Genomic DNA, 26,574 nt, shown 5'->3' with positions numbered 1-26,574 from the left:
TTTTCATTAGTGGAAGAACTGAATTTTTGCATGCAATCTCCTTGCATGCAGTGAAACAATTTATTCCAAAGAGCAAGCTCATGCACATGTGGTCCAAAGAACCAAATTTTTTTAGAAGAGGACACATAGCAGACCAGGGTAGTCACAGGAATTAGGACACAGTTCAGAGAGGAAGTTTTGGCATTGCCCACAGCCGAGTGACAACACAGCAAGCGGGAAGAGCACAGGAAGGTCATGGAGTGGTCAGTTTTCTAAAGAGGGACATGCCAGAAGCACAAACCCAGGCAGGACATATTGACTGCACCCTTAAAAGGTCTCTGCTGCAAGAATTCTTAGTGGGGGGTAAGAAATTTATTACCTTGTCTTACTGGAAGAGGTGGGAAGCAAGGACGTTTGTGGGAGTAAAATGCACTGCCTTGATCTGACCATTCCCTAATGTCACTCATGGGTCCTGTCTAATCCTTCTCTCTGGCACTGTTGCTGTCCATCTGTGTTTATCTCTACTTTGAGTGTCCCATCGGCTTTTAAATTTGTGGATTTGCTCCAGATTCAGTGATGAATTTGTACTTTATGATATTTATATCTCCACCCTTCCCTGACTGTTGCATAAGATTTCATGCTGGAATTTCTAACCCCAGGTTTTTAAAGAGGTCTCGTTGATTTAGGGAGAAAAATGAGCATTTTCTTTCCCCCAAAATGTAAAGAAGAATAAAGCTAAGAAGGGGGCAGTTAACTTTTAACTGTGTCCTAGGGAGGTTGAACTTCATCAGATTGTGAGATCTGTGAAGTATGGTGGGATGAAAAAGTGTCCCCTAGAAAATAAGTTGTTGCAATTGGCAAAAGAAGTGGGGAACAAAACCCAAAGGAATGGGATCCTGAATGGGGGAAAGTGGAGCTTTGGCCCATACCTGGTAAATAGAAATGCAGCAGTTGGTCTGCTGATTGTATAGCAATAGCTATAGGTATTATATATGTATTATATTATATATATAGCTATAAGGTAGCAGAAGAGAAGAGAAAACTAATAGAGACTGTGTTTTCCAGATGAGGTATGTCACATGAGCAAGGACAGTCTCTCCTCTGGCCCCAGCTGCCCTGGCAGGGGACAAGCAGTCCCAAGCAATTTGTGCTACTGCCAGCTGCAACTGCCTCGTGGCCCTTGGCAGCTTCCCCAGAGGCACAGGTTTAGTGGGGCTGCCCAAAAGGACTGGAGCTGCACATCCTTCCCCACACCACCCACCCCGGGGCTGCCTTCCCTGCTTTCCTCCCTGGGTGGTCGGGAGAATGAGATTTTCCTCCTGCAGGACCCAAGGAACTGTGGTGGGATATGGAACAGAAGAGTTTGCCTCAGCCCTCTTACCGAGCATATGATCTGTACAGACTGTAAATGCCACACTAAGAGGTCGAGATATGCTGGGAGCAGGATGAGGCAGGGCTTGGATGTCTCTGCCAGGAGGCAGTATGGCCCAGGAGCAGCAGATTTGCAGGATGAGACCCTTGGTGCCAAGGACCTAATGGGTCTCACTGGGAATGAGCTATTTTGGCCTTGTGATGGCTGGTGGTTGAAGTGCTGTAAGTAAATCCTCTAGAAGACAATGCACAGTTCAAGAGTAGATTAAATATAACTGATTATGATCTTTACACACCGGCAAAAATGCAATTACTGTCTTAAATATTTAGTGTAATGATTTTACTAGACCAGAAATACACACCTACTGAAGCTGTCTATAATATATCCTCATAGCTCTCCAAAACTTTATTTTTGGGTTTGCTTTTATATTAATCATTTTTTGCACTGAAGATAGATTTAAGAAATCAAACTATGACTAAGAGTTACAAACTTCCAGATGAATATTTTTATTCTTAGCCTGTCACAGGCCTCTATTTTTAGTCAGCTGAAACAGTGGCAGGGTTATTAGCATCAGTGATTTTTGGTGTTTGTGATGCATTTTCAGAGTTCTACCCAAGAAGAAGTATTCCCGAATATTATACTTAATCTATTCAAAACTTTTAGTGAGGATAATTGTTTATTTTTATCTGCTATTACATTTTAGGTTATCAAAGCCAAGAAGACCACCAGCAACTTTGTTTTTTTCAATTATAGTAGAATATGACAGAAATCAATCTGATAAACAGAATCAATTAGTTGAGTTTTTTAACAGCATTGAGCAATTTGCACAACAGTTGGCATTCCTAAAGGAACTGAGCATAATTAATAATGAAATTAATCAAGTTTAGAGATAGCTACCAGTAATTTTGAGGATCAGACCATGTATCTCTCTGCTTTAGTTTCCCTGAATTTAACTGCACTTGCACTGAACTTTGAGGTCTGACGCACTTTACATCCTAGGAGCATTATGGGAATTAATCAGGGACTCAAAATACCCGAGTGTATTTTTCTGGGAACTGTGGGTGACCAGGAGCAAAACAAGCAGCTGCACATGGTATCAGCTTTTCTGCACAAGAGTGCCCAGTGACTACTCACCTTTGTGCAGTACAAGGTGCTTTACAGATGGTAAGCACTCTGCAAGAAACAAACTTGTGTTGTCCCTGCAGTGAGAATTAAAGACATTGAATCAGTACATCCAAAATTAACAAGAATTTAGGTCTCCAGTTTGATCTTGCTTTCAATACGGCAAGGTGTTAGAGGAGGCAGATGTCAGTAGCAAAGTCTTTTCTGATAAAATGGACTGTTTTTCTTCTGACTGCTATGTATTCCAATGTCACTAAAATTCCTTCTCACTTGCTTTTGGCTATAATGGTTTAATAGTTTTGGGGTTTTTTTTCCTTGTAGGTACTTTCTAGTGCTGGAATCTCTGCAATTCATTCATTTCAGCTGTGAAGATACAACTTGATTGTCCTGTACACTCATCTGTGGCCTGTTGCAGGTGCACAGCATTTCTCCAGTAACTTGTAAGTGAGGGCATATTTATTACAAAGCACGATTAAGTTATTCAGGGAACTACAGTAAAAATGTTAGTGGCTAGGTCAAAACCGTTTGAAAAGATACATGAATACGAACGAATAGGTGCTTTTTCTGCAACCACAACTTCAAGAACAATTTTGACATAACTGGTACCATGTGGCAGCATTTACTACAGGCAGAAGCTACTAGAAGCACCTTACTATTTCAGGGAACAACATCCTTGAAGATAAACCCAGCAGTCCTTTCTGAAGGGTCCCCATCCCACTTTACTGAGTTGGTGGGTTAATTCTGGTCAAGAAGACTTTGCACTGACTCCCCACACTGTTGCTTTCATTTAAATGTGCAGCCAGCTCTTTGCATCAACTGCATTTCTGCAGAGTGCTGTGCTGGGAGTGGCAGAAGTAAAAACCCAGCAAACTTGAGAAGGAGCCAGGCTGTTGAAGAGTGGGGGTTAATGTTAAAATAATTTTCTGTGCTTGCCATTCCTCCATGTGTAAGGGAAATATGAAGTACTATCAGTAAAATGGGAAGAATCAGCAACAACACATAGGTGCATGCCAGCAACATGGGTGATTTTCTTCTATACATCAGATGCTTAAAATACCACAAGAGACAATGCAGAAAACAATGTACAGGGCTCACTGCTAATCTGGACTGTGGCTTCTTCACAGTTCACTGGCACTGAAAGGAGCAGTACAAATGCTGAGGAAAATGTTGTCCACTAGAGTCACAGCTTCTGTTTTATAGCCCAGGGTTTCTGTGTTGCAAAAACAGACACAAAAATACTACCAGCAGTTCAAATAATTTAGAAGTCATTAAAGCATCCGTACCAAATATAATAAAGGCTGGTCTGCTTGGAATTTAGTTAAGTGAAATAGAGTTTTAATTCCAAAAGCACAAATTTTTAACAGTTGTTTCATAACTCTTTCATCAGGCAGGTCCACCCCACAAAGCAGGGCACAGAGCCCTGGGCAACCTCTTGACAGGCTGATACATCTCCATGGCACAACGTGGGGACACACAAAGGTACTGGCTCATGTCTCAGCTGCAATATAGGTGATTTTATGTGGGGTTGCACCCTTTTTCGAGGCAAGGCCAGTTATTAATTATATAGCATTCAGCTCTGGAAATAGGTAGCTCAGGGTTCTTTGCCTCAGTGCTTCCCTGCTGAGTGTAGACATGCCTTAAATCACAGCGCAGTGCTGAAGAGGCGCTGACTCCTGTGTTGTTTTTTAAAGTTACCTTTGAAGTCATAACGGGGGAGGGGTGTGTGTGTATCCTTCAGTTTATTTATTTTCCATCAAAATATATTGCTTGAGGTCCTTCAGCTCATCACACGTCCTTGTCCAACACAAGTCATCAAGGCTTCCTGTCCAGGAAGCAGACAGAGCTCTTCTGATTTAGAGGCATCCTGGTGTGTCAGGTTGGCACGTAGGTAGGTTAGCCATTGCAATAGCAACGGCAAGAAGGAGCAAGGCCACCCAAGCAGGAGTGGAGGAACAAGTCGTTTTGCTCCCAGTTCCCTCTTTTCAAGGTTAGAGAAGGAGCCAGCTCATTTCATTACAAGCCGCCCTCATATAACACATGACACAGTTTCAACTTTTGCTCTGGACCCCTGTGCTCTTTCCTTCCCTGTATTTGTTTCCCCATTTTTATTTTTATTTCTTCTGATTTCCCCTTGCCAGCTGCACGCCCACCCCAAGAAAGAGGTCTGGCGGCTGGCTGAGAGCAGCAGTGCTCATCCCCAGCGCTGTGATAAGCTGTGCTGTGGGCTGGGGAGGGTCCTGTCTCGGTCCCTAAAAGCTGGGCCGCCGACTCACTTGCTGACATCTGTTCCTGTTCCAAAGTAATGACTGTGGGAATGGGCTTTGATTGTCAAATCTCCTGTTACCTCTTGCAGTTTTGCACAGTATTCCCACACATATAAACTGAGGTGTCTGATTATTTTAAGCGCACTCACACACGTACTTCCTACATTGTCTTTTCTACTCTGAATTTTTCATCCAAGGGAATAATCCACCTAAAATTGCACTCAGCTCTTTACCAGTGGAGCTGAAATAAACACTCATTGTATAATTTACTTAAAGAAGCTGTATTTTCCTTTTACTGGTAAAAGGGTAAAATTATCTTGATTCTAATGGCACAGTTACTGCTGACACAACACTGGCTTTGCTCGACTGATTCTAATGATTAATTCCCATGCCAATTGTTTTGGGATTCTTCTCAGTCAACAGATTTTTGACACTGAATTTCTGGTTGTTTTGGGATACTTTACTACTGAGGGTTCTTTGCTAGCTGCTTTTGAAATTCCTGTTTCTATTGTCAGAGCTGTTTGGATGGGAGTTTTCTCCTTCTGAGCCAGGCTTCTCCCTTAGCTCAGCGATGCCAGGAACTCCTAATCCCGTGTCTCTGACATCATGGTCCATCACCATGGCAACATCTGAGAGTCATGCAGTCAATGGCCTGGTTTTTCTGCAGAAACTATGTAGGAGAAAGGATGAAATCAGAGGGAATACTAACATTTATATGATGTGCACACATACAAATGTATGCAAAAAAAACCCCAAAACAGCCAGGGAACAATGCAAAAGCTGGAAACCCAGAAGTTACTTGGGTTTTGTGTTTAAAATGTGGGCTTGAAGCAGAGGAAAATTTTTCTTCTGTGTTTCTGAAATTTCTAGCTCTTGGTCTTGTGCTAGACCTGGGTAACATGGCTTCATCCAGTCAGCATAGTGCCAGTGCCTTCTCTTCATGGATATTAAGCTGGTTTTCATTTGAGGTTGTTGTTGTTCATGACATTTCCATGCATTTCCCAAATTTGGATAGTTGAAGGAGGTAACAGAACAGGAATCAGATTTATTTACTCATTCCTTTTCTTTCCCTTCTAGATGTTCTGCAGCTTTAATTTTCTAGCAAACAAAAGAAATCCCTAGCCCCTGGAATGATTAATTCAAATTATATTGCACTTTACCTTTCCTTCAGCAACACTTAGGTTCCCACTGAATTGAAAATATGCAATAATGTACCCTGATCTTTTAGGTAATTTCTTCCTTCCTTCCTGTACTTGGTTGTCGACCTCCGAAGATCTCTACCTGTCTTCTAAGAAAAAATGCTTGTGCTGAAACCTGCACTGTTAGAATGGAATTTCCTTTCTTAAACTGTACTGACTTAAATGTCTGTGCACAGATGAAACACACTGCAATTTAGTCACATCTCATCTATAGTTAATTTATAGAAAAGTCTTCAGTCATATGTCATTTGGACATATATTATGATGGAGGAGCTGGTGATATATTACAATTTCCTGTCATGATACAAGTGAATGTACAAGCTTTGAAGAAATTTTACGTTATTGTCACACTTGTGAAGAAATCTTTGCCTGTGGGAAGCTATGGAAAAGGGCAAGAATACACACTCTGTACTCTTAATTCTCTTATAATGGCCAATGGGTTCTTATTTGGAACTGGTATTTGAGCTGAAACTCCTGAAAATGAGGGGTTGGAGTACACAGCCTGATGTAAGCCTGTTGCATAAAATATGCCTGGACCTGGCAAAACACATTTCTCCTTTAATGAGAAGCTAACCTGCAAAATCTGCTTCCATTTGGTAGGGTAGCCTACTCTGCTGTATGGATTAAATGCACAACTTCCCTGATGACAGCATTTTGTTTAAGCTGGTGAATGACTTTTTGCCTTGCCAATTTATGACACTATTTCCCTCTGGGCATCCCTTTTGGCTTATCTGTTAGTGCCAAGATATGTGCATTGAATCACCTGGTAGTACTTGAACTGCACATCTCACCCCAATAACTGGCCGATGGTCAAGCTGACTCAGCTGCTGCTGTATGTTATACCCCTAAGCTTGTTACATTTACTTAATTAATTCATTCCTGCTTTCAGATGTTGGAAGCTGATAAGAGAAGGTTGCCATTAGCTCAGTTCCTATTTCTTAACTTAAATATTTGATTAAATGTAATAATAAAATTACATTAGTCCTTTGAACTCATATCTACCCATGATTCAAAGGATTAGAAGAAGTTAATCCAATCTTTTAAGGAGGCTTTTGAAGTTTTGAGAGTATCTTTCTTCCCAGGGGCACACTTTGTTGTGTTAGTCTCCTTTTTTTGTCATTTTCTGAATGTCATTTATAGCTCTGCAAGACTTGAGGGAACTGCTGCAGTAACCTCATCTGCCTGCTGCCTGCCATGGGCCCTCAAGTGGAGCTTGTCCATGGGTTCCCACACTGGAGGGGCTTGTCCTGCCTTTCTTCTTAATGAGCCTCCAACAAAGCCCCTGCAAAATAGATGTGCTATAAAAAAAAAAAAAATAGCATATGCTTCTTCCTCACGTCATCCTTCACTTCAGTGTACTGATAACCACCAGTAAGCTCTGTATCTCCACCCAGTTCACAGATGCCATGTAGGCTGTATTTTGTTGGCTAAGCACAAAAGGTTGAATATCCCTAAATTCCTCAGATGCCTGATGAATTACCACAGACAATTAACAAAGAGACCTTTCCCTCCTCCCGCCAAAAGTCACTTCAAAACCTGCACCTGGTTGTAATCTTTTCTACTTGAACTAATTGCTATTTGCAGTGGCATATGGAACAAGGGTCCTTTGCCTAATAGTGGTATTTTCAACTATGAAGACATTTCACCACATTTCTTGTTCATTTTGGAGACTGTCTGTACTTTACAATGATTTTGCATTGCAGGAACTGTGGTTCTCAAAAAAAAAAAACCTAAAAAAAACCCAAAAAGAAAGTGACTCTGAGGAAGCAAGGGAATTTTTATATTTAAAGCTTCTTGAGAGAAGGATCAGAGAACATCAGATTTTGTTCATTTTCTTGAATAATTCATATGTACTTACACAAAAATCTGAAGGAGTTTCTAGTCTGTGTGGGCACTGTGTAAAAGTGGAAACTTTATCTATTTTTAAGTAGACTTGTCAAATTGAATTTCCTTTTGAACACACAAGGTATGAGATGTGGTTAATATTTTATCAATAAGCTTTTAGAAGATATTTAATAGCTGTTAAGGCCACAAGGCATCAATGCGATCGGCTGCTCAGAAGACTGGTACAGCATAAGCTGTGAATCCAGAAAATTGTGCAAAAGAGGAAATTATTCTTTTCAAAAGCATTAGTGCAGTGGCTTCTGGGGCTTATCTTTTAGGAAAGCATTCAATCTTAACATGAAGATGCCAGGTAACAATGAATTAATCATTGCAGTACCCTACAAAGTGCAATTTGTGGCTGTTTTAAAACAGAAACTGTCATACTCTGCTTACCCTTAGATCCAATTACTTTTTTAGAGGAACGCATTTATCTCCTTTTTCATCAACAGCCTGATGATGTCGGGACTTAGCCAGGCAGATCCAACTCCCTTCAGAGGGTGTTGGCCATGTATCTCTTATCTCCTTGATAGAGGCTCTGACCTGCCTTTGAGCTGGAGCCACTACAAGGTCTTTTGTGGATACACGCTAGTGTGGAACATTGAAGTTCCACTTCATGTAGAGTAATTCAGATTTTAATGGAGTAGGAGTAATCTCTTCTCCTCTTTCATGTGGTTTTGGTGTTTCTTCAGGCATGGGCTTGAGTGTGGGTGTGGAACCCCACCTCTTCCCATCCATTTGAGCTATAAAACCATGGGGATATGGAGCCGTTCACTCCTCCTGTGCCCAAACACTGTTGAAATAGTTAAATAAAATAAGACAAGTCCAAAAGGAGGGGTTGGACACCTGGGTTCACCCAGGGAGGTGGGTAACATGCACACAAATGTCCCCAGGCAGATGCTGGAACTGTACCTGTTTCCCAGATGAACCGAGATTAATTATGTGCCAGACTCTTGGCTAAAAAGCAAGCAGGTCTTTTGCCTGTCTTTTGAAAGAGATAAAACCAGCTTTAGTTTGTGAAATTGAAGAATTATGACTCTGGCTGCAGTGGAAGAGTCAAGATTATGAATTGTTAGCAAAGATGGGCACTTCCCTACGATTCACTTAGGAGCTGGGCAAGTGCAAGCGGTGGGGCTTGCTTGTCAGGTCTTCATTCCTCACAGATAAGTGGGGCTAGCATCATATTACTGCAGTTTCTATAAATCCCACTGTGTGAGTATAACTATGTGGGCATCCCTTGGAGTCAGTGATGATGGTTTCTTCAGTGCAAAGCTATTTGCTTCTTCTGTGCATATGTGTCTATCTACTCATCCCGAGAAAATACCAATTTGTGAGAAGCAACCACACTAAACGTTGATCGAATTGATTGCCAGTGACCAAAAGGTGAGAGCTTGTTTTGTTTCAGCCACACTGCTGAGACATCTGGGATTACAGCAAGAGCAGGTACACTCCCCGCTGCCCCCTCCCCATGAATCCTTCTCACACAGGTGCTGGTGGCAACATCAGCAGGGCAGTACAGATGTTGGTACGCCCAAGGGTGTCCCAGGGGTTCTCAGGAGGTTTGCATGGCTCAGGATAAAGCTCACACTGAGGTATATTGGGTGGAGTTGGCTAAGTAAGGTAGGTTTAAACTGGCATGAGCATGCACCCTGGTTGCAAAAGGGATGTGCTTTTGTTGCTTAACTCTTCTTTGTGCCCTGGATAGGGAACCCGTATATTCCCCTGGCTGTGCACTGTTAGCTGCGCTAGTGGCACCATACCCTGCTGAGTAACACACTCTGCCACTGGCTCATCCAAGAGTGGTAGTAGGATGAAGGAATAAACCCTGCCATAACTCTTTTCTCTGGGTTATGTGACCTAAAAAGCCTCCTTCGTCTTGAATTTCTCTGAACAAACATGCATACAGCCAAACTCGACTCTTCATCCTGAGTGCATGCTCCTCCCATATGGAGCAGCTGACACTCATCTCATGGCATCCCACCAAATTGTCTTCTCTTTACTGACCTCTACCTCTCTTATCTTGCTCAAGTAATTTTAGACTGGCCAAGTCTCTAAGGCCTTTTTATACTGAGATAAGAAAGGAGGAAAGGGTAGAAAGTTTACTCCTCCAGCTTTTCCCTGGGTTCCTTCATAGGAAGGATGTCTTCCCATCTCCACATTCGACCAATTTGAGTTTAAAAGGCTGAAGTATCACTTGCTGAGCAGCTAGTGTCAAGGCTGATATTACATATAGTAGAGATTATCTTGATGCTTCCTATCAACTAATATGCCTTTTTGATATAAAACAGATTACTCTGATTTCATTTCCCACCTTCATTACAAAGGCTGTCCAACTAGGACAACAGTACTTCTGCATGGCATCCTAAATCCTTGCTGTAGTAATTACATGCAGCGTTGAATGGATTGAATTTGCTCTTCCTATGATTCACCTTTAACAGCAACCTTTGGCAGCATTTTCTTTTTTAGTAGATAGAGCATCTGAAGCATCACCTAGCATATTTGACCTACCGAAAAAGAATACTTGCCATCATTAAGTTACGATCAAAAGGAGAGGGCTGTTCGTATAAAGATTATAGATATATCTTTGTGGATTAGTGCTTAATATAAAAAAGCTCACAGAATTCCTCTTTTGTTCCATCCCCAGTCATGCAAGGCACTAAGCAAAACCGTATCTTGCGGAAATTGCTCTGCACATGCAAAGAGGAAAGACAATTTAGACAGCCTTGGCACACAGCTCAGTTCAGTGTCATTGACTGAAAGGAGATGGAATAGATTTAGTGGGGCTAAAGAAGAAGCAGCAGAAGGGCTATGGCAAGGTCATAGTCCACAAAGGGATGGGGAATTAACATGTTTTAGGGGCATTTTTTTTCCCTAACAGACTTTTTAAATCCCGTTTGACTGCTCCTCCTTGGGTGCTGGTTTTGTTCGATGCCCGATGGATCAAAAGAAAAAGTTATTACCGACTCCACTGGGCCTTTAATGAGGTGTGTAACTGTTGGATATCTTTGATGGCTTCCTTCCCTGCCTAAAAACTACAGTTATTAAGCAGCTTCTTTTGCTTTCTTTAGGGTCTGTTGTTTGTAAATATAAATATGGTGGTTGAAATAGGTTTGTATAAAATGCGCCCAGAGGCCCAAAAGCTGACAAAAAAAAGGGAATCACTGTGAATCTTGCTACAAACCTGTTTTCTGTGTGATTTATGCATCATGTGGCAGCTGTGGAAATCTAAGACCATGTTAGAAACTCTGGTTTGATAAAGTATTTGTATGAATAATGGTTCTTAATGGTGTTTGTAGAAGATTGTCATGGTTTAAAAACACTGCGGCAGCCCAAGAAGTGGCTTCTAAGTGCAAGCATGAGAGTCCCCCAGTTATGACACCAGTGCATGGGGAACAAGGGCAAAATAGCATTCAAAATAGCCATTTGAACAGCAGCAGGTTAGAAAAACAATCAGATTAGAGATAAGGAGGAAAGAAACATAAGACAAAGAGAGAAAGTGGGGGAATTCAGAGGAGACATCCAGCAAAGTAAACTATTTTAGCAGGATGTCACTCTTTGGTCTGGGGGTTATCTGACGTGACTACAACAGTTACGCACTATGCTTGCAGGCATATAACTTTCTGCAGACTATGAACATAATTGTTTTCATGTTTCTTTCTTAATCTTTTCCACTGAAAAAGTATTGTTTTCTTTTTTTAAAAAAACTATATGGGTGAGAATAACAGTTTTATGTTGGAAGTTTAGTCTTATGTCACCCAGTAGCTAGATGCATCCTGTCCACGGATCTTGGCTGTGTCAGACTGAAATAAGGAACAAAACAAAAGTGCACAGCAGATACTTTGCAGATAGACGCCCAAAGCTCCTTGGTCTCTACAGAATCCACAGATGTGCTGGTCTTGTCTTTCCTTCCAGCTCAGCAGCATTTCAAAATCGCATGTTTATGTCTGGTCAGATCCCTTTGAGATACCAGTATGGAATTCCTTTCAAATATCTCATTTAACATGAAGCTCCATACAAAAAAAAAGATACTGCTTCTTGAAGGAATCAGGGTTTCCCCAGGGTTTTATGTGACTTCTGTTATTACCTTTCCTCCTACACCTCTTTCTCAACATCGTATTTCTTCTAATGTTTTAAGAGGCCTGAAATGCTAGTTTCCACTTCGACATATTTGGAAATAAAATTGATGCTATAAATCTTTGCTCATGAATAATGAGATCATGAGACCTACAGGGGCATTCATATGAAAACGTTAGGTAAGATCAAGGAGGTCTGGGGGAGCTGATTTTGGAACATTTTTCTTCCTCTTTTTTTACAAGGCTAAAACCAACCAAGTTAAAATTTGACACAAACTCTGAGGACTTAGTGTAAGGCATCAATTGGTAGTAAAAAAAATATCTTTGCTGTCACTGGCAAAGATCTGATCTATATAAATCAAGTGAAATCAACAGACAATTGAAACCAAACGTGTTGCACATAGTTTCCACTGCATTTTTATGACTGAATTAGCATCATAGCTGAGTTCTGAAGTGAAAAAGCTTGGAAAACTGTTAATATCTTCCCTCACAAATTCTTTTTAAAAGATGTTGTGTCAGGCTTACAATCTTCTATAGCACCTATATGAAAGAATTGTCAATGGGGTTATGAAAGAATTACCTGGCAAAATATTACTGCAAAATAATACCATTACACCCTCTAAGAAAAAGAAAGTTCCATTAGAAAGTTCGTGTTCTCTACGGCACGTGCTTAACAGGATCCTTTTTATCTTCACTGTCCTCATGGTGCTTACAAAGTACAAAGTACCAGACCTTACCTCAGACATACTGAAAGACCTGCAGCCCATTTTAGTGTTACCTGAACACAAAAACCTGGGTTTTTCAACATGTTTTTCAGCATGTTGTTTTGCCTATGCCAGGTAAGCACTGCAAATCTGCTGCTATATGGCTGGTGAGAGATGGAATGGTCTTTGCCACCAAGATAGGGCTGTGTTCTCAGAAGGAAGTATCATTCTATTAAGTACTTGGCTTTTCAGCATCTTTTTAACAGATTTTATGGGAATCGAACATCACACCCCTTTTGGTAGAAAGATAAATTGGCCAACAGCTCTTGGCTACTGTAATAGCTACAGTTCATGTGGGAGTGAGCGTACATGAGTAAGGAAGACATCGACAAATACCATTTGTAAAAGTTATTACATGGGAAAAAGTTTTTTCTTCTTAGTCCTAGACTGGTCTGTGTTGCTTCCTTCCCCTCCTTCCTCTCAACGCGGAGTTTTATGGTACTTCAAACACAGATGACACATGTGTGTGGTGTCCATTTGGTTTCAGCAATCACATAACTTTTTATGCAAATTAACAATGCTTTGAGTCAGATTGTAAAATTATAGAGTTGGCTTTTTTTTTCTCCACAACAGTTATTCCTGAAAAAGCTGTTGCTAACCAATAATCAGGTATTTCTCTTTTTCAAATGATAAAAGCTGAGAACTGCTGTAAAAAGGCAACAGCTTTTATCTGAAAATGCCTCTACTCTGAAAAGCCTTGATACTTTATTTCAAATGTAAGCTTGTCACCATAAAGATAAGATGAATTCAAGTATTTAAGGCTTGGCAGAACATATTATGTACCATGTTTAAGATAAAGCTTTGCTTGCTTAAAACAGCAGTGGAAGGTGAAACTGTAAACCAGCATCTAACAAAGAAAGACTGGCAAAAGCAAAGAAAGGATTCACGTTCTTTAAATAAAAGCTATCTGTTTGTAACTAAGAAAGGTGTAAGTACTGAAGCTGTGTTTGTCCTCAGACCTCTTTAACAGATATAGTTGCTGTGTGTTTTAGAGATCGAGTCACATAAGTATTCGATTTTCTGAGCATTTCATTCTTCCTTTTTCTCCACCTTCAAAAATAAATGTTAGTTGTTTTATTTTAATTTATCCCTTAACATTTTAAAATCTATCTAGCTTTTTTTTCAGGACCAAAAGAAATCTTACCAGTTGTTTTTGGAGATATATAAGGTTTCCTTTGATATATGTTTTTGGGTGTAACAGTCTCTCTCTTCCTAGAAGTTACTTTACTGCATCCAGATTTGGGCTAAGTATCCCCAAACACAGATAAACCGCACGTTCTCTCAACAGGCGTCTGAACAATCTGCTCTCTCCTATTACCCATGAAAGCACAGCTAGAGTTTTCAGATGTGCCTTGGGAGCTGAGACACTGTGACTCATGTTATTGAAGCCTATTCGTGGCTAAGACATTTTTGAAAATGAGCTTTCTTTTGAAAATGATGTTTCCAAGACATTTCAGTGCTCTGGAAAATGTTATACCATATTGTCATGAGGCACACTGCCGCTCAAGGTTAAGAAGAAATTTTAATGTAAAGTTCTCAAGAAGGATCTGGGAGCGACGGAGACAGCAGCATCTGTCCACCACATCTGGCACCCCCAAAAAGCCACTGTGTTCAGCGTCTCCCCATCCTCCTCATGGCAGTGGAGATTGCTGCAGGGTGGGGGCTGTGAGACAAGGTGAGCTGCCCTGGCAGGCACTGGCTGTGGCCAGGCCAGTTGCTGCTGTGGGACACAGTCACCTTGGAGTTGCCTACACAAAGACAACTGCTAGGGCATCCTAGGGGCAGTCCCTGCTGTCTCAGGCTCTGACACAGTATTTGGCCAGATAAGTGGGTATTGCCCATCATCTCCAGTACCAACTGGTACATCAGCAGGAAAAGGATGACCAGGGGAAATGTGCGTCCACTGCTGAATGAGGTGGGTGCCCTGGTCATGAAGGATACAGAGAAGGCAAAGTTACTGAACACCTTCTGCCAAGCTGGCCCTCAGGAATCCCAGACCCTGGAGGCAAGAGAGGAAGTCTGGAGAAAGGAAGACTTTCCCTTGGTTGAGGAGGATCATGTTAGAGATCTCTTAAGCAAACTTGACACCCACAGATCCATGGACCCCGATGGCATGCACCCCGGGGTACTGAGGGAGCTGGCAGATGTTATTGCTAATCCACTTTCCATTATCTTTGAAAGGTCATGGAGAACAGAAGAGGTGCCTAAGGACTGGAGAAAAGTAAATGTTACTCCAGTCTTCAAAAAGGGCAAGAAGGAGGACCCAGGAAACTACACACCAGTCAGCCTCATCTCCATCCCTGGAAAGGTGATGGAACAGCTCATCCTGGATGTCACTTCTAAGCATGTGGAGGAAAAGAAGGCTATCAGAAGTGGTCAACATGGATTCACCAAGGGGAAATCATGCCTGACCAACCTGATAGCTTTCTATGATGAAATGACTGGCTGGGTAGATGAGGGGAGAGCAGTGGCTGCTGTCTGCCTTGATGTCAGCAAGGCTTTTGACACCATCTCCCACAACATCCTCACAGGCAAGCTCAGGAAGCGTGGGTTAGAGGAGTGGACAGTGAGGTGGGCTGAGAACTGGCGCAATGGCAGAGCTCAGAGGGCTGTGATCAGCGGCACAGAGTCCAGCTGGAGGCCTGTAGCCAGCGGTGTTCCCCAGGGGTCAGTGCTGGGTCCAGTCCTGTTCGACTGACTTGTCAGTGACCTGGATGAAGGGACAGAGCGCACCCTCAGCAAGTTTGCTGGTGATACAGAGCTGGGAGGAGCAGGTGATACACCAGAGGCTGCGCTGCCATTCAGGGAGACCTGGACAGGCTGGAGCGTTGGGTGGAGAGGAACCTAATGAAGTTCACCAAAGGCAAGTGTAGGGTCCTGACCCCAGGGAGGAACAATCCCATGTACCAGCACAGGCTGGGGCTGACCAGCTGGGAGGCAGCTCTGCGGAGAAGGACCTGGGAGTCCTGGTGGACAACAGGCTGCCCACGAGCCAGCCGTGTGCCCGTGTGGCCAAGGTGGCCAGTGGGACCTTGGGGTGCATCAGAGGAGCGTGGCCAGCAGGTGAGGGAGGTGATCCTGCCCCTCTGCTCTGCCCTGGTGGGGCCGCACCTGGAGTGCCGTGCCCAGTGCTGGGCTCCCCAGTTCAAGAGAGACAGGGAACTGCTGGGGAGGGTCCAGCAGAGGGCTGCCAAGGTAATTAGGGAACTGGAGCATCTCCCTTATGAGGAAAGGCTGAGAGAGCTGGGCCTGTTTAGGCTGGAGAAGACTGAGAGGGGATCTTACCAATATCTACAAATATCTTAAGGGCAAGTGTCAAGAGCTGGGGCCAGGGTCTTCTCAGCAGCGCCCAGTGACAGGACAAGGGGCAACAGGCACGAACTGCAGCACAGGAAGTTCCATCTGAATGTGAGGAAAACTTTACTTTGAGGGCAACAGAGCACTGGGACAGGGTGCCCAGAGGGGTTGTGGAGTCGTTTTCTCTGGAGACATTCAAAACACACCTGGAAATGATTCTGTGCAACTGCTTGGCCAGGGGTATGGAGGGGGGCTGCACAGTGACTGGGCATGTGACCGGGCAAGTGTGCTGTAAGCTCGGGGGCTTCTGGGCTCATAGAGCTTGCTTGCTCAGTGCTACTATTACAAGTTAATGGTATTAAAATTAATAAAAACAGAATTAAGATTTCTATTTTTAGTAGTTATGCATGTAGTGCCATAGATACTATAATACACCACAGAAAATATGGTGAAGTCCCCACATCAAAACTAAGGGCTGCCTTTTAATCACAGTAAAGCCATTTTAACAACCTTTGGCAAGCTCAGCAGCAATGCAAATATTTCAAGTGGTGCAATATGTGTTTAGGAGACAGGAGAAAGGGCTTAAAATTCATTTAAATTGAAAAACAGCAGTCATGCATTTCTCTAAACGATTGTTTTCAGTACCATAAGCCACATTCTTTCAAATTTCCTCTGCTTGGCCACATCATTGGAATGAAGTGTCATAGCTGGTTAAGTCACTTTGACATCATCCTGATGATGTGTCAAGCACAGGAAATTTGAAAGGACAGGGCTCAGTAAGGTCTTACCCTAACTTGCCTTCTTTTGATAGTTCTCCCTCCTGCCCCACACCCTCCTTGCTCCTTTTTTCAACTTCAGTGTTTCTGAGCTTGATTAACTCTTGAAATCCCTGTGATGAGGTTAATACTGCCAAAGTTGTGGAGATAGCACTCTGAAGATCTTCTGCCTTCCTTTCAAAGCCAGCATTTTCAAAGTGTCTAAATATTTATGAGGATGGGTCATAAGTGGAATTGGTTATATTGAAATTCTCAAAGGCAAACCGTGCAAGTGAACCTCAGATGCATCTGGCTACAACTTCAGAGTGTAGGACTGCAAGAGATCCTGCAGGCTGTGAGCCCTCAGCCTGGCTACATCAGGCAACTGGTGGAAGTAAAGTCCATTGCATAAAGTGGTTAATAATGAGCTAGTGAGGTTTCTTCCTTCAGATACTGCTAGTGGGAAACTCTTTGAAAAAATTACAGCTCTGAGTAGGAGGCAGCGTACAACAGCTCTTGTGCCAAAGCTGTCCTTCAGCTTAAATAGCTTTTTCTCTGATCCCCTTTCTCCACCCCAATGTACTTAGAGAAAACAATCCTACCTCTTCTCAAACTTCACCTTGCTGACCTAAATAAGCCCTGTTGTATTTTCTCAGGAAGTAGTCTACCCACTCTTCTGAGAAGTCCCCCTGCATTATTTTCAGTTTCAATGCTTCTTTCTTGATAATAGATGAACAGGAAAGAAAATGGTATTCCTTCTGTGGACTTCCCACAGAGTCTTAGGAAGCGTTACTATTTTCCTCTTGCTGTTGGAAGTACCTCCCCTATATACTCACCACAGTAGCTTCTGGGTTTGTCCATGGATACATCCTGTTGATGACCCAGACCCCATCCTGTGGTCCACTCCTATGCAGATATTTCTTTCCAGTAGAAATTCATGGTTTGGAGGCAGATAGCCTACATTCAACCTGTATCCATGTGCTTCTTACTAGTTATCTGTCTTTGAAGTTTCAAACTAGCCAGTAGTTGGCAGATGGAGGCAGACCTGTGTCTTTGCTTCCTCTGTGCAAGGGTGTTGCTTTCAGTTCTGTTACACATGATCTCACTTCTAGCACACCAGCCCCCAAGGTTACCTGTGTCTTTCTTTCTGGTTCTTTTCATGCTTTCCAGTTTTATGTCATCATATGTATCTCTCATTTGCTACTATTTTCCATGCCAAGGTCACTAATGAAACCATTAAGTGAATAGGTCATAAGGTCAATCCATCACATAATAGATTTCCTCCTACCTGATAATTTCCCTTTCAGTAGAGTCTGTTATGACCTGCCCTTTAGGCAGTTCCCTGTTGACCTTATAGTTATTATACTAATTCTCATCTTCTGCACATAACATGACATTTTTCCTTACGGCTTCATATCAAATGTTTACCTGAAATCTAGATAAAAAGCTGTGCTTCCTTCATCTAGGAGAGCATTTTTATCACCAAAGAAATATACTTGCTTATTCTCACATGATTCAGTTTTGGTAAAGCCATACTGCATTTTATATAATTTTTTTATTTCTCTCTACATATACTTTCTTTCAAAATTCATTCTATACTCTGTATACTCTCAAAGTCAGGTTAGTCTCTAGTTGTCAGTGGGCTACTTCTATCTTTTCACAAGCTGCAGCATTACTTTACCTATGTTCAACCGTGATGCATCATGCCAATTTAATGTAATTGGTACAAAAATTATTACCTGATCCTCAGTTTCTCATGCCAGTTCTTCCACAGTTCCAGAAGAGAGATTGCCTGGTCCAGAGATTTCTGCCTCAGCTTCAGCTGTGTACATTTCCAGTTTGAGGATCTCTCTTTCATTACCCACCTTACCCTATTTTGTTGTTTTTATTAAAAACAAGGAAGAATTTTGAAACTCTACCTGAATTATCATTGATTTCTATACCATCTTCACTCCAGTTGGGCTTTACTTTTTCTTTAGTCTTATAGATATGGTTAAACAGCTTTTTGCTTATTGTCTCAGTTTCGTAATTCAGCTTGAATTTCATTGATTCTCACTTTACCTGTATGTTTCCTGACATCTAATGTAGTTCATTTTGCTGATCATTCAATTTTCCCTCCTGAAAAGGCTTTTTCTAAAATCTTAGTATATTCATTAAGGTGGTTATTTACCTCTTTCTGTCCAGAGTGCTCCCCCACAAGTTTACAAAGATTTTTCCTTTGCTTATGATATGGATTCCAGATAAGCTTCATCTGTCTGACTCTGAGTAATTCTATGTTTCCTCTGCACTCATGTCCTTGGTTTCTTTTGGATAGCTCACTAATTAGATACCTTTATTTTTCAGTCTTTATCTATTTGAAATCTAAAACCTTAATTATAAAACTGCCTTTGTTTATCCTTAAATTGTATTTAAACTGAATCAACCCATGATCCACTTGAAACAAGTTTTTATTTCTTATCACTTATAAAAACAAACTCTAATTAAGATGCCCTCTTGTTTAATGAACTTTATCGTAGTTGATAAAGAAAATTGTCTGCTATCATACTCAGGAAAACCTGGACCTTATCCTTATTATAAATATTTATTTTTTTCATCCTATATTTTTGCATAGCACAATATACTCTACTTATGTACTCTGAATAGTTTTACCGATGCTACATGATTGCTTACTGCTTTATGGTCTCATAGGGCATGGTCTCTTACTCCACCTCATTTTTCTCTAAAAATATATCTTTTCACCACAACCCCTTCAATATCCTTGTTCTCTCATCCTTGACAAAGCATCTTACACTTTTGGTGAAGCATGATTTAAGATCCTCAGCTTCATATTCTAATTTTCCTCATTTTTTAGGGACAGCCTGGACATCTCAGTTGTCCCTTAAAGATTGATGGTTTAGTAACCAAACCAGAAACCATCCTTCCTTTAACAGCACCATCCCTTGGGTGGCTGTTTTCAGTACTAACTTTCCATTTTTCCTCCCTTCTGTTGTTTCTTTTGGAGGCTGGGGAAGGTTAATGCATATATTACTATTTTATAACCATGGTCTGGGTGCTCAGAAATGAAGGAGCTGTAGTGCATGCAGCATTTTGTCCCTCTTCTTGGTGCTCCTCAGCTCAACTCCATGGCCAGCTCAGGGTTTCAAACTAAGTGACTCTCTCTGGGCTTGGTGTTCATCCTGCATGGATACGCGCCTTCTGCATTTTGCTCCAGTGGCAGCCACTGAGCATGTATAATACCGTCTTTCTGTTTTCACATACTTGTCTCAGCTGGCTTTTCTTCAATGGTTGACTGCCTCTACCATCAGCTCAGCAGAGTACCCAAAATAGCTCTGGACTGAGGACCTTTCCAGAGAGGACCAAGTGGAAGACATCACCTACATCGCCTTTAATGCAAAGGATGGACAATAGGCCAAAAGCTCCCTTTATTTTTATATTATTTGGCACTAATGCCACTAGTTGTTTGTAATTTCCACCAGTGTGAGAGGTAAGTCAGGGCCAATATTTTCAGACTTGAAAGATATTAATTTTTCCTATAATATATCTAGCTGCAGATTCTGGCTATAAGTTAGAGATACCACTGGTGTAGCTTCCCTCTCTTTCTCTAAGTATTACTATTTACATGATTAAATTATTTTGCTAAGCGGGCTACATCCAGCCCCTATATTCAAAGTGCCCTCTGCCTGAACTCTTCAAACCTGGCACAGAAATTTCTGTTAAAGTTTACAATACAAATGGTTTATGGAAATAAAGTGGCAGTAGGAATGTTTTGACTAACTGTGCCAGTTCAAACCCACATAAGTCATACAATGGGTTGTTATGGTTTGAAAAGAGCTGTTTGCATTATATTTTTTTAAAGCATTAATTAAATTACATATAAAGCTACTAACATCTTAGGTCAGGGAGAGTGCCAAAATGGACATTATAAAAATGTTCGCTTTGGTATTAATTCCGTGTTTATGGGGCGTCTCATATCTCTAAAACCTCCCTAGACCACTATTAATCATAACCTATCAAATACATTCATCACATATTTTTCCTGTCATATGCCAAAGAATGTCTTATTAATTAAAGGGGTGAAAAATTGGAAAGGTTCCTTTTCTCTCCTATTGTTTTGAAGACGAGGAAATGATAAAGTTCAAACAGTAAATCTGTTCCTTTCCAGAAAATGTTCTTATTGGGAAAGCAGACTTCAGTCATATTAAAAGCAGAACTGTTTTGCAAAGTTTGGCCCAAATCTGGCTTGGGCTGCTTGCTCATCTAGTTCCTCTGAACTCAATTCTCTGCAAAAGCAGGATTTGGCCTTTTAGCACTTGTGCTGCAAAATCCATGACTGTTATTAAAGGCATTTTAATTAAACCCAGCATTAAAACTACATATTTCTTTCAAACCATCTATAACCAATAATTAGCAGCAAGGGGTTTTTCAGACCTCAGAAGAAATTGTTTGGGTGATATGCTATATGTGGTTTATAGATTTAAAATCCCTGGGGTTCTGTTTTCTGGGAAAGAGAAGACAAATCTCCATTTTAAAGTTAAATGAGTTGAGTTTTCTGTTCATTCCCTACTGGACAGTTGTCCACATCTCAAAAACTGAATGTAGCCTTAATTCATGACAGCTGTTTTCTTTACAATAGAATTGAATTTTATATAGCTCCATTCATATTTGAGATGTCCCAAAGCATTTAACAATAAGGAGTTGGTGCCAGTTTTTGTGGACCACTGCAGCACGTCAGAATTGTGCTTGATGAAGGTCTCTGGGATTTAGGTCTTTGGCTGGTGGCAATGGTCTGGGTGTGGGAACCACCAGTGTAGACGTTCTGCACCCAGCCACCAGTCTCCCAGCCACAGGAGGCAATACTGACAAGGACTCGGGGTTAAGTTCATGCCAATTCAGAAATTATAGCAAAATGCCCTTTCCTTTAATATCTTTGAGCAACAGCACCCTCAGCCAGTTCTGTAAGCATCATTCTGCTAAATTTCTGTATTTTTTATGCTTTATGTCTAAAAAGTGAGCTGCCAACATTCTGCCTTGGATCTGCTGCAAAGACTGACTTGCATTAGTTTGATTGCATTAGCTCTTTATCACATAGCAGGCTGAGCAGAGCAGGGCAGATAGGATCCTTCCACCCTCAATAACGATGATGCTCTCACATCACAGAGAAATCCTGGGTTAGTCATTGCCTGCTTATCAGAGTCAGTCCATGCATATCTGCTGAGCATATCTGGGTCTCTAAGATTAAACGGCCATCTTAATCTTTGTCAATAGATAACAACTTGAAACTTGCTATTCTACACCTCACGTACTTTATTTTAACCACCACCTTTAAATGGCAATAGCAAAAATACGTATGTAAGTCTTAAAAGTTTGAAGGCATAATAACTCAGACCAACAGGTATGACAAAGAAAATGTCTCTTAGGTGCATGTTTACTTCTAACTGGGAGTTCAGTGTAATACAGTAGCTCTGTATTACACAAAGGCGTATTCCACCACAGAAATACCTGAGAACACACGTAACAATCTGCTTTTGAGCTCACCATCAGGCCCTTGCTATTGCAGGCAGCCACTTTGTAAATCAGCTGTACAAGTAAGGGAGAAGAGTTTACAGTGAGTACCTTTAGAAAAAATAGACCAACCTTTCCGTCACCGACATCCATGCGACTTACTAACCGGAAGATTTCCCAGAAACAAATTTGGCTGTCTTCAGCTGGATAACTTATTCAAATCAGAATGATAACACTGAATTACTCTAGAAAGACTTTTCCCCATGAAAATGGCACTAGTTAGTAGTTTTGCCTTTGAAACAAAGAGTTTCTCTAGACAGAGTTGGGTAGGGCAAAGTCTTTCAGGATAAATACATAAAGTACAGGCCACAAATTACATCAGGGGTTTGAAACTAACGAACAAGTTACACCAAGTTGTGCTCTGGAGTAGCATAAACCCAGTGGATTTAAATTCCTCCTCTGCTGTGATTCTGTGAAATCAGTGAAGTTACACTAGGGCTTTTTAATACCAGTTTTATTGCGTAGGAGTAGGCTCATCTTCTTTAGAGGCTACAGATGGATTCCAGCTATCATGAAACAAATAGTTTTCAAGGATGGATATCCAAAGGGAATTTTCTAAAAAAGAGCTGAAAAGAAGCTTGCATCACCATTATATTTTTAAAATAAATCAATATGACAAAGATCATGATTAAGGATAGGTGGGGACCTCATGGTGCCAAACAAGCTTTGGAGACTGAAGTCACAGGTGAGCAAGAAATCATGAGAAGGATGGAAATAAAAAAGGAAGGTACAATGAACACACATCAAGCAGTTTCATGGCTGGAAGCATCATGATCTTTTTCCTGACCTCCAAAATAACACACTACAAGAATGTAGGAGGGGAAAGCAGAAGCGAGAATGAGCCGGGATAAAAAGAAGAATAAAGTATCAAGCAGCTCTGAGTAAATACGATAAGAAGAAAGCAAGGTCTCAGCAAAGTCACGTTACAGAGCCTTCCAAATACACGTATTGCCCAAGGCTGATGCTATTTTCCAAAAACCTTTTTCCCATTTCCTGTGTTAAGCTGATGGATGCAGAATGCACCATTAATCTTAAAAGAAGCCACTTTTACTTCCAGGAACAGAGTTGTCTAAGCTCTGCTCAAAGGCAGTGAATTCTTTTTACTTGTCCTGTTGTAAGTAGGTTTTAGTGGGTGATGACATTCATCTGTTGTAGCAAAGGATAAGTAAGATTGTTCGTCCTATTTTTCTCACAGGAAGAAATCCAGATGTGCATTCTTAGTATTATCTTTATCCTTATTCTGAAAAATTCCCATTCACCTCAAAAACTTGCTTAGCCAACATAGAGTAAGGATCCTGGATGCATCTTAGTACATAGCGGTTAAATGCTGCAAACAAGCAAATGAATGGGAAGGTAAATGTAAATGAGCTATAATTCTTACAGCAGGGCTCTGTTCTGCTTCTCAGTTTCCTGCTCACTTTAATCACCAACTTGTTCTTTAGGAAAAATGCTCATATTTTTGGTCTCATTGGGTGGGTTTGTCCCACTAACCAAAATCTAGTCATCCCAGTCTAAGCTCATCCTTTTAAATCTCTCTATAGAAAGCAATACCCACCTCTGAAGGGTTAGCCACCCCATTCAAGTACAGCCAGTGCTGAGATACAATGCCCTCTGGGGGTGTTTATTTTTCTCTACTGCTTATAAGGGAAATCTTGATAATTCTTATATGTACCTAGCTGGACAAGATGAAACCCAAACTTTGTAAGCAGATATATCAATACAATCAAGTGAAAAATACATTTATTTTTGTTTGCAGATGTGCTATACATACGTCTCTGTCCTTTCCTGCCCTTTTCTCATCTTCACACCTCTTTGGTGCTTAAGCTGTAGATATCAACAGCTTCTGTGGGAGAAAGGAAAAAATGCTGATTGCCTCCTAAAAAATAAAGTGCAACCACAACATTCTTCAACAATCAAAGCCAAGCACCTAGTTTATTAAGTATCCATAGAAAAATGACAGTTCACTACAGCTTCTCTGGTGTACATGGAAATAGGTGACCATCTTTTCATGTTGTTTGGGGCCTGATCTGTGTACATAAAGTTTTCTAGTCTCCTTGGAGTTGCTCACAGCTTTTAAGGCATTCAGGGACCTTGTGGTAATGACCTCCTCAGGCTGCTGAATGTGGAAATACCCAGTTCTACAGCTTCATAGGCTTTTAAGCTAATATCATAATCTTATTAATTAAGATTGATCTTAATTCCCTAGAGGAAATGGCAAAGGGCAAAGCTGCAGAAGTCTCACTGTTTGCAGTTGTCTCTGCCTGTGCACCCTGGCCCTTCCATTCCTTGGCATCCAGGCCCCTACGTAAGTAAGCCTGCTCTTAATTTTAAGTCCCACTGAAACCAGCTGGCAGGGATGTCCCCGGTCACCTGCTGCTGAGCACTCTCAGAGGCACCGCAGAGGACAACATGGGCTTCTAGTCTGACTCAGCACCGATGCTCTTTACTCTCTGCTGTGTATGAATTCTGTGGATTCAGGGATTAAGGGTGCATATCATGACTTAGAACCAGTGAGAGACATGTCCTCCTTTTGTAGTGTATAATTAGAGTAACTCTTCTAGCATAAAGCTAGGGTTCTGGATTAAGGCCAAACGGGAGAGAGCATCATGTGTTATAACTTAATTATCTTACTATCAGCTGTGCTTTGCTGAGCGTCTGGCCTTTGGTCTTTTACATTGAAGCTCCAAATTAATTAGAAATACCATCAGGATTGTGATGTAGCCTAATTGCATTTACCTCCTAAACATTATTTAATCAATTTTGAAATCCTAATCTACACATCATAAAGTTTATTGGTCTTGTTAATTGGCTAAATCTGTCATTGGAAAGATGGAGGGAATTGGGTAATTTAACTAGACAATAGAATTTACAAATCCAATGTCCACATAATCCTGTTGTTGATGTCACAAACTTCTACTCTATTCTTTTTCTTTTGAAAACATTTTTACAATTAAGATTGATTATATGAGGCTGGTTATTCTAAGGCTGATTACTTTCAGTGCTGCAGAGCTTTGCCTTTCTCTCTCCTCTTCCACTGAAGTGTGGCAGAGGCAGCATTAAATACAGTTGTGGATTCAGAAATGTTTATGGTAGGCAGAGCCTTCAGATTAGCATGACACATGGAATTTGTGAGCTGTTAGATTCTATTTCAAAGCCTGAGGTTAGGATTTCAAGGTTTGTTTTTATAAAATGCAAATAGACTTCAGTTGCTTTGTTATTAAGATGGATTTGAAATGCTAGTCAGGGAGCAGATATGGAAACCATGCTCGTTACACAAGTCTTGCTTCCTGGAATGGATTTTTTTTTTCTTTTCTTCAGGATTTCTCCCAGATGCTAAGTAAACTGCTACCGTGAGACAGGCCAACCAAAAAGCTGTTCCCCTCACTAATAAGGGAAAAAGAGGTAAGGAATGAATGAAGCGAACATTCATTGAAGGAAGAAAAATCCATGCTGGCCACAGAATGACAATGGCTGCTGTATGCAGAGCTCCTGTGCGTTAGGGCTTAAGGCAAGCGAGCTGCCTTGTCTGGCAGCACATATCTTTATTGCTACTGGTGATCACACCATGGCTTCTAGAGCTACATGCAGGAGTCACTGCTGGTGTAGGTAAAGATAAAGGATCACCATTCGTGGTACAGACAAGTGAGGGAGTTCCAGAGCATTCCCTGTGCCAGCATTAAGGCTATCCTGAGCACCACGGTATACCTCTGACTGTGAGGAGAGGACCTAATGGTAAGTGGGCATGACACCTGAAGGTCTCCCCAAAGCCAGGTTAGCTGTGTGTCCCGACAGCGGGCATCACCGTGGGACCCATGCACTGCAAGAAGGCATTCCCTATAGAAAGTTCAGTTACAGAGCAAGCAGCTCCCTATCCTGCCACATGCACCCAAACAGATTGCCAGAAGTCTGCTTGCAGGCAGCCAACAGGCTGTCAAGCAGCTGCAAGGACAAGAGGTGGGAAGCTCCTGGGCACTCCTAGATTGCACCAGAAGAAGAATGTAGTGTGTCCTTTACCTTTGTTTTAGGCTGCCATCAGATTTCCAGCCATCAAACTGCAAGCAAGGCCTCAAATATAATTTAAGATTTCGATTTAGCTTCTACCTGGAGTCTCCAAGGCAAAATGTCAATCTGACAAATACCTTAATAACACAGTTTTCTAACAAAAGAAGACCAACACCTGCTATAAAGAGAATTTCCATAGTTGTAATTTTTAGTCCTAGCTTTAGTCAAATATTTTGGGAATGCATGCAAATGTCTGTGGATTTCCAGGAATTTGCAGACAGTTCTCAACATCCCAGGTTTCCCG

General features: G+C 41.4%; 1 long non-coding RNA gene across 1 annotated transcript; it reads left to right on the top strand.

Annotated features, from left to right (window-relative positions):
* The first annotated feature begins 170 nt into the window (after window positions 1–170).
* LOC130150826 (uncharacterized) lies at window positions 171–25,688 on the top strand. The gene is made up of 4 exons (XR_008822398.1): window positions 171–342; window positions 2,795–2,913; window positions 3,861–3,952; window positions 25,587–25,688. It is a non-coding gene; the product is annotated as an uncharacterized LOC130150826 (long non-coding RNA).
* The last annotated feature ends 886 nt before the right edge of the window (window positions 25,689–26,574 follow it).

The sequence above is a fragment of the Falco biarmicus genome, chromosome 5, assembly GCF_023638135.1.
Source record: "Falco biarmicus isolate bFalBia1 chromosome 5, bFalBia1.pri, whole genome shotgun sequence".
Lineage (NCBI taxonomy): Eukaryota > Metazoa > Chordata > Aves > Falconiformes > Falconidae > Falco > Falco biarmicus.
This window is presented reverse-complemented; position numbering and strand designations above follow the sequence as displayed.